The sequence below is a fragment of the Stenella coeruleoalba genome (genome assembly GCF_951394435.1).
Source record: "Stenella coeruleoalba genome assembly, chromosome: 18".
Classification (NCBI taxonomy): domain Eukaryota; kingdom Metazoa; phylum Chordata; class Mammalia; order Artiodactyla; family Delphinidae; genus Stenella; species Stenella coeruleoalba.
Genome location: NC_137164.1, coordinates 38959136 through 38972018, shown reverse-complemented (window position 1 = coordinate 38972018; position 12883 = coordinate 38959136).

Below are 12883 nucleotides of genomic sequence, written 5' to 3'. Positions count from 1 at the left end.
GGAAGAAGAAGGCCACAGAATACAAACCTAGATTCAACAACTTTAGTAGTTATGGAAAAAAATGTCTTAGTATTACCAGATATTCACAAGAGGATAAAATATTTCAATAGGATGTAAAACCAGGAAATTTTATAGATAGATCTTTAGAGATCACTGAGAAGACAAACCCTGAATTTAAAACAAAAGAAAATTTAGTAATGGCTGTTTTACCTCTTTGCCACAACTGTTGCTCCTACTCATTGCATTCTTTTTTTTTTTTTTTTTTTTTTTTGCGGTACGTGGGCCTCTCACTGTTGTGGCCTCTCCCGTTGTGGAGCACAGGCTCCGGACACGCAGGTTCAGCGGCCATGGCTCACAGGGCCAGCCGCTCCGCGGTATGTGGGATCTTCCCGGACCGGGGCACGAACCCGTGTCCCCCTGCATCGGCAGGCGGACTCTCAACCACTGCGCCACCAGGGAAGCCCTCTTCTTATTGAAACAGATAACATTTTTGGACCGGTTTTAGAATTATCTTGAGATGGAGATTTTCAAAAGTGGCTTTAATTGAGTGCATTCTCCAACTTTCTTTGTGTAGGGTGTATTAGGATAGACAGTGGTCTACACCCAGTACCCAGCAGGTATCCTAGGATTTAGAGAATGATCTTCCTATTCAGAATAATTATAAGGTCCTGGATAGTATATTTAGTGTATTTTCTTGGGAGAATATTTTTGTAATTCTTAAAGAATGAAGGATAACACGGTGTTCATTCTAATTCATAAAGGAATTTTGCCTAATTTGGTCACTGCTGTACTCTCAAAACCTAGAAAATTGCCTATAACACATTAAGTATCAAAAAAACACAAAATATTGATTGAGTGAATTAATGAATGAGCATAAATAAATTTGAAGCTAAGGAGAAAAGAGCCAAGACCTAGATGAACTTTCCTATATTGCAGATGATGAAACTGTCCTGGAAAGATGTCCCTCTCAAAACCTTTGATCTTGTGAATAGTAGAATTAAAACAAGAAGTCTAATTGCCAAGGACAGTATTAATTCCATCACACCAGCATTGCTACTATACTTCTAACCAAATTTCCCTAGTAGCTACTATTGGATCAGACAATGAAACTGCCTTTTCTGTAGGTCAAATACAGTAAAATATCAGCAATTTTATATGATTAAACATATATGCATCTATAAAGATAGGTAGATAGACAGATATGGATGCTAGATAGATAGATAGATAGATAGACCGATTTAGATATATATAGAGAGATAGATAGGTATATGTATGGATGTATCTATGTAAATAGATATATCTCTCTGTAACTATACATAATTATTCATACAAATACACATACGTGTACATATTTCAATAGAAGCACACTTCCCATCTGAGTTAGGGATTAGAGAACAAATGAAAAGCATATTACTTTCAGAAGACACATTTGAAAATATTAATCTACGTTGTTCATATAGGATAGTTTCTTTAACAATCTTCCATTCCTAGGGAAAATGTTTGAGCTTAGTAGAAAAATTAAGAAATGCTGTTAGTATATTTAGGCTTTTTATTACCATTAAAATGGCAAATTAATTATGGTATCTATGTCTTGGAGAGTTTTTCCATTGCTGTGAGAAATGGAGAATGAGGGCCTCAGACAGCCATAAAAAAAGGACATAATTATTAAAATCAATATGAAAATTACCCCTTATTTTTATGCTACTTGAATCTTCTTGGAAACTCTACGTTGCTCTCCTTCTGTCACTTGACAGCTAGGTAAGGGTCACAGAAGCCTTTTAAACTTAAGGAGAATTTTTGGCAAATAATTATGATGAATTTCAAAGGCCATAAAGAATATGACTTTTTGGAGTACATGGGCTTTGTTAGAAATGGAGTAGAGATACTGGAAGAGGTTAACAAATTGGAAATTGTTGGAGATTTCCTAAGGAACCTTTAAAATAAATAACAACATATATAACTTCTGTAATAAAAGTGAGGCCTAGAGGCTGGATAAATACATGATTTACAGAAATTTTTGTTCAGGATTTTTAATCTGTCATTTCAAGGAGAATGGAAAAGTCTAAGCACATTTATATGCAAGCTTTTCAGAACAGAGAGTATCCAAATGTTATAATATTAAATAAAATGGCCCAAAATGCCATGAATGTAATAAACATACTTTTCGACTTATTATCTGGTCTTGCATATATATCAATCAAGAAGCTCAAAAATTCCACAGATTACTCACTTTTAATTTGGAATATATTCACTTGTAAATGATAATTCCTTCAGGGTAGCAACCTGCATTATTTGTAACTTAATTTTCTCTAATCACCGTATTACCTTACAGGAGTGTTATGAACTATGACTAATTAATAATTATAGCATTTTGAAATATCAATGTGTTATATTAATGCTAAGTACCAATGATAACAATAATGTCAGATGTGCAGTACCTCAATGAACTCTTACAAAAGATAAACAAATTAAATAAACATATATTTGTCTCATTGACAAAATCATTATTTGTCCAAAATTGAAATGTTTATATACATATTTTACCAATCTAAAGACAGTATTAAGTTACTATTTATTCCAGTTTTATCCTAGAGATCATATACTAGGAAACGTTTCAAAATTTGGGCTATGAGAAAACTAAACATGAAAATGTAATTTTTGCATTCAAAGCTTAAAATCCTTCAAGGAGAAAAAAAGTTACATACCTGGCTTCACAGTACACTCATGGAACCATGCATTTGCTTAATTCAGAGTAACTATATTACTGATAGCAGAATAAAAATTGCTATGTTTTCAGTGTTCTGAGACCCCCTTAAAATTTCCTAAAATAATTACATATCTAGTACATAAGGTTTGATTTTGAAATCATGTGATCTATTGATCATTAAATTATAGTTAAGTATATGGATCATATTCATATTCTCTGGATAAGAAACAGAACATACACAGGAACTCGTAACTAACAACATATTAGTATAGGAAAAAAATATGTTCCTAAATATGTCAGGATGTAGAACATTTGTTATATTTGACCACTATATTTTCTTCTTCTGAACACTCACCATGTTTTTGTTTGGGTATTCATAGGCCTAGCATAGAGTCCTTGCGTTTCAGAAACAAACAGACCAGCAAATGGAGTTGAGGAGGTAGATGTTGAGAGTTAGAGTGGTTTGGTAGAAAGGTCTGTTAAACCAACAACAAATTCCATTCCCCTACTCAAAAGGATCAGTTCATTTGTGAGAGAACTGTAGTACTATCCTTTCAATAGCTAGGTTAGAAGTGTTTTTTCCCCACCTATGGAAAAATGAAGCTGTTATTCCTCATTACCTTTAATCATGAGGATATCAGCCTAAGGACAAAGGAAGAGAACAAAAATGAAGAAATCTTAAAGAAAGAGAGATGAATCTCTTCTCAGACTAGGTCTCAAGCCTTCCTTACATCTACATTACTCAGATAAATGAGCCAGAACGTCTCCTCTGTCATTTGAGATGGATTTCATATTGGATATATTGTATTAATTTCCCTAGTTTGTGAGTAAAATTTTATGATTATCTTTTGCTATATTAGCTGGACATCTGCTCTACAATGGTGTTAATTAATCAATGGTATGAATGGTACAATCACATTTGTTCTACAATGGTATGGATTCATGATTATATACCAAAGTCCTTAGAATATATACATATTTATACATATTATATCTAATATGCAGGCATGTGTGTGTGTGTGCACATACATATAAATTTAAAGTACCAAGTGTGTTTTGATTGTGAAAAATTCAAAACATTTTTCTTTAAAAAATGTTTTCCTGGGGCTTCCCTGGTGGTGCAGTGGTTGGGAGTCCGCCTGCCGATGCAGGGGACGTGGGTTCGTGTCCCAGTCCGGAAGGATCCCGCATGCCGCGGAGCGGCTGGGCCCGTGGGCCATGGCTGCCGGGCCTGCGTGTCCAGAGCCTGTGCTCTGCAGCGGGAGAGGCCATGGTGGTGAGAGGCCTGCGTACCGCAAAAAAAAAACAGAAAAAAATGTTTTCCTTGCTGGTTGATTCTAAATAACCCACAAGTTCCTTTTGTTTGTTTGCCTGTTATTATAATTATATACAGCTCCTAAGAAAGTTTCCCTTATAGCTCTTTTAATATAGATGCCTTCAATCCAGAGAATCTTTTCTGCTCTTGATCTCCTTCATTACTTTTCTTCTTTTTCCTTTTCATGGTGTTTTTCTTTTCAATCAATTCTACTGCTTCTGCAATATTGTTGACTTAACAATGTTTCATGAGATAGTTTGAAAACTCACAGTCTTGTAAAACCTTTCTATTTCTCTTTGGGTCTCTGGAGTTCATCCCTACCACTGAAGTGTACACAATTTAGAAAGTAATAGTTTTTAGATAAGCAGATAGATAGATAAAATGCATAAATAAATTGGATAAATAATTGAGAATACATGTTATATGGCTATAGCAATATGTCTATACTATCATTATAACATTTTACTGTATCCCAAATCAGAATTCCATCCTGGTACTCACTAGTGTTAAAACTCTGTATAGAACACTCCTCTCCTTAAGAGTGGAATGAATAGTGGCTTGTTTCCGAAGGGTACACTTTGGAAAGAGAAAAAAAAGAAAAAGAATAACTTCATAGTAGAGAAACATGGCAAACACTCCCTCAGCCTGGTGATCATGATTAATAGCAACAATGATAAGTCTTGTTGATTTATATACCCTTGATATGATGTAATGAGAACAGAACCTATCTCTCCAGTCCTCCAACAAAAAACTCATAACCTCTGTCCAATCAAAAGAAATACATCAGACAAATCCCAGTTGAGGGACATTCTACAAAACATTGATACCTGAGCAGTACTCCTCAAAACCGTCAAGGTCATTAAATACAAGGGAAGTCAGAGATTCTATGGTCAAAAGGAACCTAAAGAGACATGATGACTAATCGCAATGTGGCATCCTGGATAGGATTCTAGAATAGAGAAAAGGCATTAGGTAAAAACTGAGGAAATCTGGGAGGAAAAGTATGGGTTTTAATTAGTAACAAATTATCAATACCAGTTCATTAATTGTGACAGTACACTAATGTAAGATGTAATTAATATGGGAAAATGAATATGGAGTATATGGGAACTCTCTGATCTGTAGTCACACTTTTCTGTGAATCAAAATGTATACTGAAATAAAAAGGTTATTTGAAAAAAAATAAACTATATTTGGGATCCTCGAGCTGACCTACCTTACATGTTTTCTACTTTTGACCTACTAACATAAGGCCTAAATTAAAAACAGGTGAAGTGACAACACTGGGCCATTATTCCCATGTCCATACCATTGGGCTTCTTCATTTAGCTAGAGAAAAAGGTCACAAAAATGAAAAGAGAAACAAGGGAAAAGAAGTCCTGCTTCAGGCTTTGGATCAGGTCCTCAACTTTGTGGGCTTATCAAGAGCAGAAGAGCGGTGCCGGTGTAAGGGGCCCAGGTGTAAGAAATTCTGAGAACAGAAGTCAAAGCCAAGAGAATACTCATTCAAGCCCATTTCTTTTTATGCTTCCTTAATTTTCTTCCCTACATTTTCCCCTATCCACCAAAGAATCATCAGTGTTCTTTATCTGAATCATAACTTCTTTCCCTGTGTGTAGAGCAGAGAAATACTAAAAGACGAATACAACATTTATGTGTGCCACTAAAACAACAAATAAATAAATTTTAAATAGAATAGATATTCAAACGACAATTTTTAAAGATCCCATAGAGTGTGATCATGAATTTGGTATATGTCAGTTACATTATGGCATAATCTTTAGCAATAGTTCTTATTTTTAACTTTAAGAGAAATTACAGTGCATACCATATGAGACATGTTTGTTTTTGTTTATAACTTCATTGCCCTCCTATGCTGACATTTATGCAAGAAAGACCGTATTATACTATTTTGTATTTAGAAGGTACATCCTGTGACAATACAGCAAGTGTTTTGTTATATTACTTAATACAAACTAATATATCCTGTTAATGATTTTTGTGTCTCATGTTAATTGACATTCATCTTCACTTTCATCTTATCTCATTATTGTTCATTGGCAAGTCTTTCAGTATGAAAATATATGCGTATAGTTATTTAACTGGATCCTCTGATTAGGGTCTCACAAGGCTGTAATGCTGGTGGTGTTTGACAAGGTGATTCTCATAAGATGGTCTGATTGGGGAAGATCTCACTTCTGGGTTGTTCCATATTTCCATCAGATTGTTGGTAGAATTTATTTTCTTGAGTCTGTAAGGCTGAGAGTCTGGCTTCTTGATGGCTGTTGGTTGGAGGATGTCCTCAATTCTGAGATGTTGCCTGCAGATTCTTCCCACTTGAGCTTTCCTAATATAGCTACTTTCCTCATCAAACCAGCAAAGAAAGTCTCCAGAGCAGGTCAGCTAACAAGATGTATTCTTATATAGGTAACATAATCACAAGAGGGACAAGCTATTAACATTTCCCTACGTTATTAGTTAGAAGCAAATCACCGTTCCCTCCTACACTCCAGGGAAGGGGATTACACATAGGTGTAAATATTAGGAGACTGGGAACATAGTGGGCCACATTAAAGTCTATCACAATGACATTGTTGACACAACATAGTTCAGAATTATGACTTTGTAGCACTTTTCAAAATATGCCAGAAGAGATATATTCATTTTTATGAGGTGTCTATTGAAAACTTTATTTGCAACTATAGTATTAATATAATAATATCAAAATTCAGAGCATGTTTTATATAATAGTGGCATTTATGAAAAGAGTTGACTTTAATCTAGTTATAACTTTTCATATGCTTATTAATTCCCAAAGTATTTATTTGGAAGGTCACCCATGGAAATAATATAGTATCAGTAGTTTCTTTTGAGGAAGGCAGCTGAGTAAATTTTCATTTTATTTCATTTATATATTTGAGCCATATTAATGATTACCTGTCCAACAATTTAATTAAGAATTTAAAAATTCCATATATAGCATTACAAACAGTCACAAAATCTAAGCAATCTCACAGAGTGTTAAAGCTGAGAACCATCCTTATTCTTTTTGTAATTATTAGTGATGATGTTTGTAATAGAAACTTCTAGCTGAAGAGCTAGTAGAAGCGGGCATTAAGAAGATAACATCTATTAAACACTCTGACAGTTAAAACTATTTTAAACTTTCACATTCTTTAGTGTTGGTCCACAAGAGAGCTGAAGGAAAGGAAAGTGCAAAACACGTACATAGAACCCAAGGGTTGTTGGCAAGAGAAATTTACTGGCAGACCGCAGTGACAAATGTAATGATCTCCATAGCATCAACAAAAAATTTTGACATCATTTTAGGTATGTTAATATCTATTTTTTAAGACAGCCATATTAGCATTTAATGATTTTTGTTGCTGGATACCAAAGTAGGATTTGAGCTCTGTAATGATCACAAAAGCCAATCTGTGCACTTCCCTTTTTCAATGTTGAAACTAACATTGTGGAACAGTAAAAGAAAGAAACAGGAAGAGCAGTGTTTATGAGCTTACAATATTTAAGGCGAGTGCCTTTAAAAGTCTTCGGAATGAAGTCACTGAGCAATATTAAAACCATATTTTGAAAACCTTTTAAATGAACTGTTTGCAATGATCTCATAAATGCTCTCTTCCTAGCTCAACCATTTCTGTTTTGTTTCTACCCATGAGTTTGAATGTTGCCCTAGAGGCTAAGGGATATCAGTCATAAGTGCTGATAACTACAGTCAGACTGCAGCCAGAGTAGATACAGATGTACAAATCCATCTCTCTCCATTTGAACAGTCTGCAAAATTCTGCATGCAGCTGTTGGCCCTTAATGGTTTTTAACTCTTCCATAATATATATTCTGTAAATATTAAGTATATATTACTTTTCACCCTATCTACTGTCCTTTATTTCCCCTATTCTCTCATTTGGATATAAAATTTAGTTATAATGAATCTGATGATTACATCAAATCCCTGTAAGGTGAGTGTCTCCAACAAGATTATGGTCCCAAGACATCTTTGTCTGTTTTTTGATTATACAAATAGTGTATAATGAAGCAGAGAGCATAGACCTAGAATAAAGTTCTCTCAAAGCTGCAGCTTGAAAAAAGGTAAGAAACTGGACTGATGGAATGTTATGGGTAATATTTTCCCCCCTCTCCTTCATTACTTGGGTGGTTTAGTCACTTTCCATTGATGTCTCTTCACTCTCTGTTTACTCTTAACTATTTCAGATGGTTGGACTTAGCTGTTGTAGATGATCATATACAGCAGAATCAGTTTTTAACAGAAAATTAAAACTGGGCAATTTTCCCACTCATATCCACCCACAAGTGTTAAGTGAATACATCAGCAAAGTAATCATGTGTAAACTCCCCCTTGCTGTAAATTAACATCTTCTAGAAATGTGTTGCCAAAGGCAGTTCAGTTCTACTTTTGAAGGAAGCCCATCCTACTTGTGAATGCAGACGTCTATTCTCTCTCATATCAGAATGCAGACCATTACCACTGGATAAGCTTAGAGGCACAGCCACACTCAGAAAATGAAAACAGTGAGAGTTTTTCTACTATGAAACCAACTACAAAATGCAGATTCATTCACGTTATATGGTTCTGGCATCTGCCATCTGTAACACACAAGCAAATTCCCCTAATTACTGACCTCTCTCTAGGAAGGCCCATGTTTTCTGTGTGTATTTTGCACTTTCCTTTTCATCAGCTCCCTTGTGGACCAAAAACAACAATTCTACCAGGTGAGCTTAACAGATGCAATTTTCTGACCCAGCCAGTAAAAGGTCTGTTGCTTTGTTTTTAGCTGGAAAGATTTCTTGTTGGATTGTACAAGGTTTGTCTTTTCAGATTGAGCCACTAGCTTGCCAGCTTACAATGCTTATCAAAATTAGAACATTTATCCACAGTATACCTATGGTACATCAATCAAATGCATGTAATGCATGCCAAAAATCTACTCCACAAAGACAGTGATGAGTGAGAAACATGATGGTGTCAGGTAAAGAGAAATCAGGGCAAGCAGTTCTCACTCTTAGTGAGCACACGGGAGCCAGGATCTACAGACACATCCAAGGTCAAGGCCATCTGGCATGATGAAGAAAGCAAAGGATGTGAACTCAAAAGATACTAAAACCTTTCTCTACAGTATGGTCATTTATGAAAATTTTCTGTGAAAATTCTAGTCTATGCACCTATATTTACATCTCTTTTTTAAAGGTCCTAACATCTGAGGCCACTGTTTTTGTCATCTAGACTGTTTTTCACTATCTACTTCCACAAATCACCCTAACTCTTTGACTTCCAGCTGTCTTTTTACTGGCATCTCCTTCCTGTATTTCAGAATTGATTGATTTCCTGCATTTCTACATTACCATTGTGCTTATGATCTTTATCTTGCAAAGCTAAACTTTACTCAGTCATTCCACAAATATTTATAAAGTCTCCATCATGTCCCAGTTGCCCTTGACTTACATTTGCTTTTTTCTTTCTACTGAGATATAAGAACCCCAAGGATAAGTATTTGTGATATAAATTTGTTTTTATATCCCCTATATCCTTCAGCATAGTACAGGATACAAAGTGAGAATTTAGTAAGAACTTTTTTAAGAAAAAGATAAGATGGAATTATAAGCAGATAAAAGTGAGATAAGTATTACAATTTAAACCAAATAAGCAGTAAGTACATTTATTATGTATATTGGAAATCTATATGTAACAGCAGCGATACATTTCTTGGTGGAGTTGCAAGGTAGGTTCTGAACTAACACCATAGCATTTGGTATGCTAAAGAAGGAGGCAGAATTAGAGTCAAAGTAGAACTGTCAGAATCATAACTGACTGGACAGAAAATATAAATTAGGAGAAGGTTTTATAGAATGACTTCTACATTTAGGGATGGATGGCAGAACTAATGCTAGTATCATGAATCAAGATTTTATTTTTGTCATGCCCTATCTTTCAGATGCACAGATGAAACCTTCCTTCAGCATCACTGGCTGAGTTTTATTCCCTGTCAGCTTCACTATCTGATGGATAAACTTTTCATTCAGTATTTATTTAGCAACTATTTATTGGATGAGTGATAAGAGAAGAAACCAAACAGGCACAAAGATGCATAAGACCTAGCTGGAAATTTAGTCAGACAGATAGTATTTAAACTAGAGATATTGACACACTGTACATATTCACAAAGTGCTATGGAAACACTTTAAAGGTTTCACAAAAGGAGGAGTGATATTTGAAATGACCTTTGAAGAACAAGTAGCATTGAATTGAGCAGTGGACAGTCTAGCTAAAGGAAACTGTCTCTGCAAGCTTATAGAGTCCAGAAAGAGCATGTTACATTTAGGCAACTTCACAGGTTCCAGCTTTTCCTAGCTCTTCCGCCTTCTGTAAGCAAATGGACAATGCTCAGCTAACTCTTAAGATGTAGTATGCTTTGTACAGGAAGTAGATCTAAGAAATTCTGAGTTAAAAAAAAAAAATCAACTCAAGGTATCAAACCTCCAAAGATCAAAAAGATAAGTCTTAATTTGAGCTTGAGTTTTGACTTCATTTATCCATTTTACAGTGTGTGTAAATACTATTAAAATAATGATATAGAACTTTCACTTTTTTTTTTTATTTTTTTTTTTTTATGTGGTTCGCGGGCCTCTCACTGTTGTGACCTCTCCCGTTGCGGAGCACAGGTTTCGCACGCGCAGGCTCAGCGGCCATGGCTCACGGGCCCAGCTGCTCCGCGGCATGTGGGATCTTCCTGGACCGGGGCACAAACCCATGTCCCCTGCATCGGCAGGCGGACTCTCAACCACTGCGCCACCAGGGAAACCCCAGAACTTTCACTTTTTCGAAGTCCTTTGAGAAACTCTACTACCAAACCAGTTCAGAAAAGTTTGACAAAAATTATTTGGAGTTTTAAAAAATATAGTTCACTTCTCCCCACGCAGTATTTAAACATATTTTTAAAATATTTGAATAGTTGTGTATCATCACAGGGACATTCTAATGGTGAAATAGCTGTTTTACATGACAGTTTCCCTCAAAACTATGAATTTACATGGACAATGAGGAAATTGATATACACACAAAGCAAGATCTCTATCTTACTGTTATATTGCATTATACTTTTAAGGATTTTGTTTAACATAAAAAATATTTCCTAAGACTAACTTTTAGCTTCTTGCTAGATTTCTATTTAACATTCTTCCCATGTGAAATGAAGGTAGGGAAGGGACTATATTAAATTTGAACTATAGTACCTTGAATTTTTCAAATTGTGAGAAGAGTCTTAAGATAAAAGAGATGTTTAATCACATTGGTTTTCCTGTTTCCACAGAGTGCAGAACTCCTTCTGGGAAAATTGAAAATTCAACAATCAAAGACATTATTCTCTTTCTTCTCGAAAACTCTCCAAAGGGTAGAATGTATAGGAAACTTTCTTAAGTTTTATGATTTTCTTTTCTTTTACTTTTTTTCCATGACAACTCTCTACTGTCCTTGCAGTAGGACCCTCAGAATAATTGTGATCAAGCCAATATCTACGGAGGCAGAAAGAAAGCAGAATAACAGTGTTCTACTTCACATCCCCCACCAGAGTCCTGGCTTGTTAACCACCTTTGTTTTACTGCCTTAACAGCTGAGCAGGTAGGGGAAAGGTTGTACCTGAGGGTCATTGAACCCACTTAGCACAATGTAAAAATGTCTCTCTAACCTGCTACTGCAAGAATCGGTTATCTAGTAACAATCCCGACTCAGGCACCGCTTGTGGAACTAGAATGAATACTGTTGTCAGACGCAATTGAGAGAAGTTGTTTTCTATGCAGATTCCCTGTGTTCATATGGTTGGTTGTGTCCACTTGTGTCCTGTGTTCACATGGTTGGTTGTGTCCACTTGTGTTCATCTGTTTCCATTTTAACAATACTTTTGAACACGGTCCTTTCATAAATGAGTTAAGTGAGAGCCACCAAAATGGTTACTGGAAAATTAAGCTATGCATTCTTTATGTTGATGATTTCAATATGCACAGCAATTGTGATTTATATTTAACAACTATTTCCAAATCAATGGGGTGCTAAATATTTTGAGGTTAGAGGAAATAGTTCAGTACTGTCACTGACTGTTTGGGGTCATCCTATTCTCTTTCTTCTCCAGTTATCTTCCTATGAAGTATATAGAAGGACCTTCAAAATCTGGCAGCCTGCAGGCCTTTGACACCTTCCACATACACTTAAATCCAAAACATACCTGCTAATAACCAAGACTTCTTCGTTCCAACAGAGGCAACTAAAGATGGCCACATTTTCTGTGATTTTTTTTTTCCTTTGATTGATTGGGAAATGTCCCTCTCTCGCTCTTTGGGTTTGCATGTTTCACTGTGCTGCAGTATGCGCTGAAGCTACAGTCTCGTGGTCTTTTTTGTTACATCATCCTTCTAAGCTTGCTCAGCAACCGGGTTACACTCTGTGGTCTGATGTCCTAATTATTCTCTCTATCTCTGCTGATCGCAGAGTCTCAATGATCCATCTGCTTTCTGCCCTGAGCACATCATACATAGATACTTGTCCTGCTGTCATCATTTTGAGTGCAAATTAGAATAATGGCTGTAATTCTTTTAGAGTTTCCTACATGCCAGATACTGTGATAAGTACTTGACACACATTATCTAATGTAATCCTCAAAAATAAGAATGTGTGAAGGAGGTACCAATATTAGCCTCTTTTAGAGGTGAGAAAACAAGATCAGAGAAAATGTTTTTTTTAATAAATTTATTTATTTTATGTATTTATTTTTGGCTGGATTGGGTCTTTGTTGCTGCACATGGGCTTTCTCTAGTTTCAGCAAGCGGGGACTACT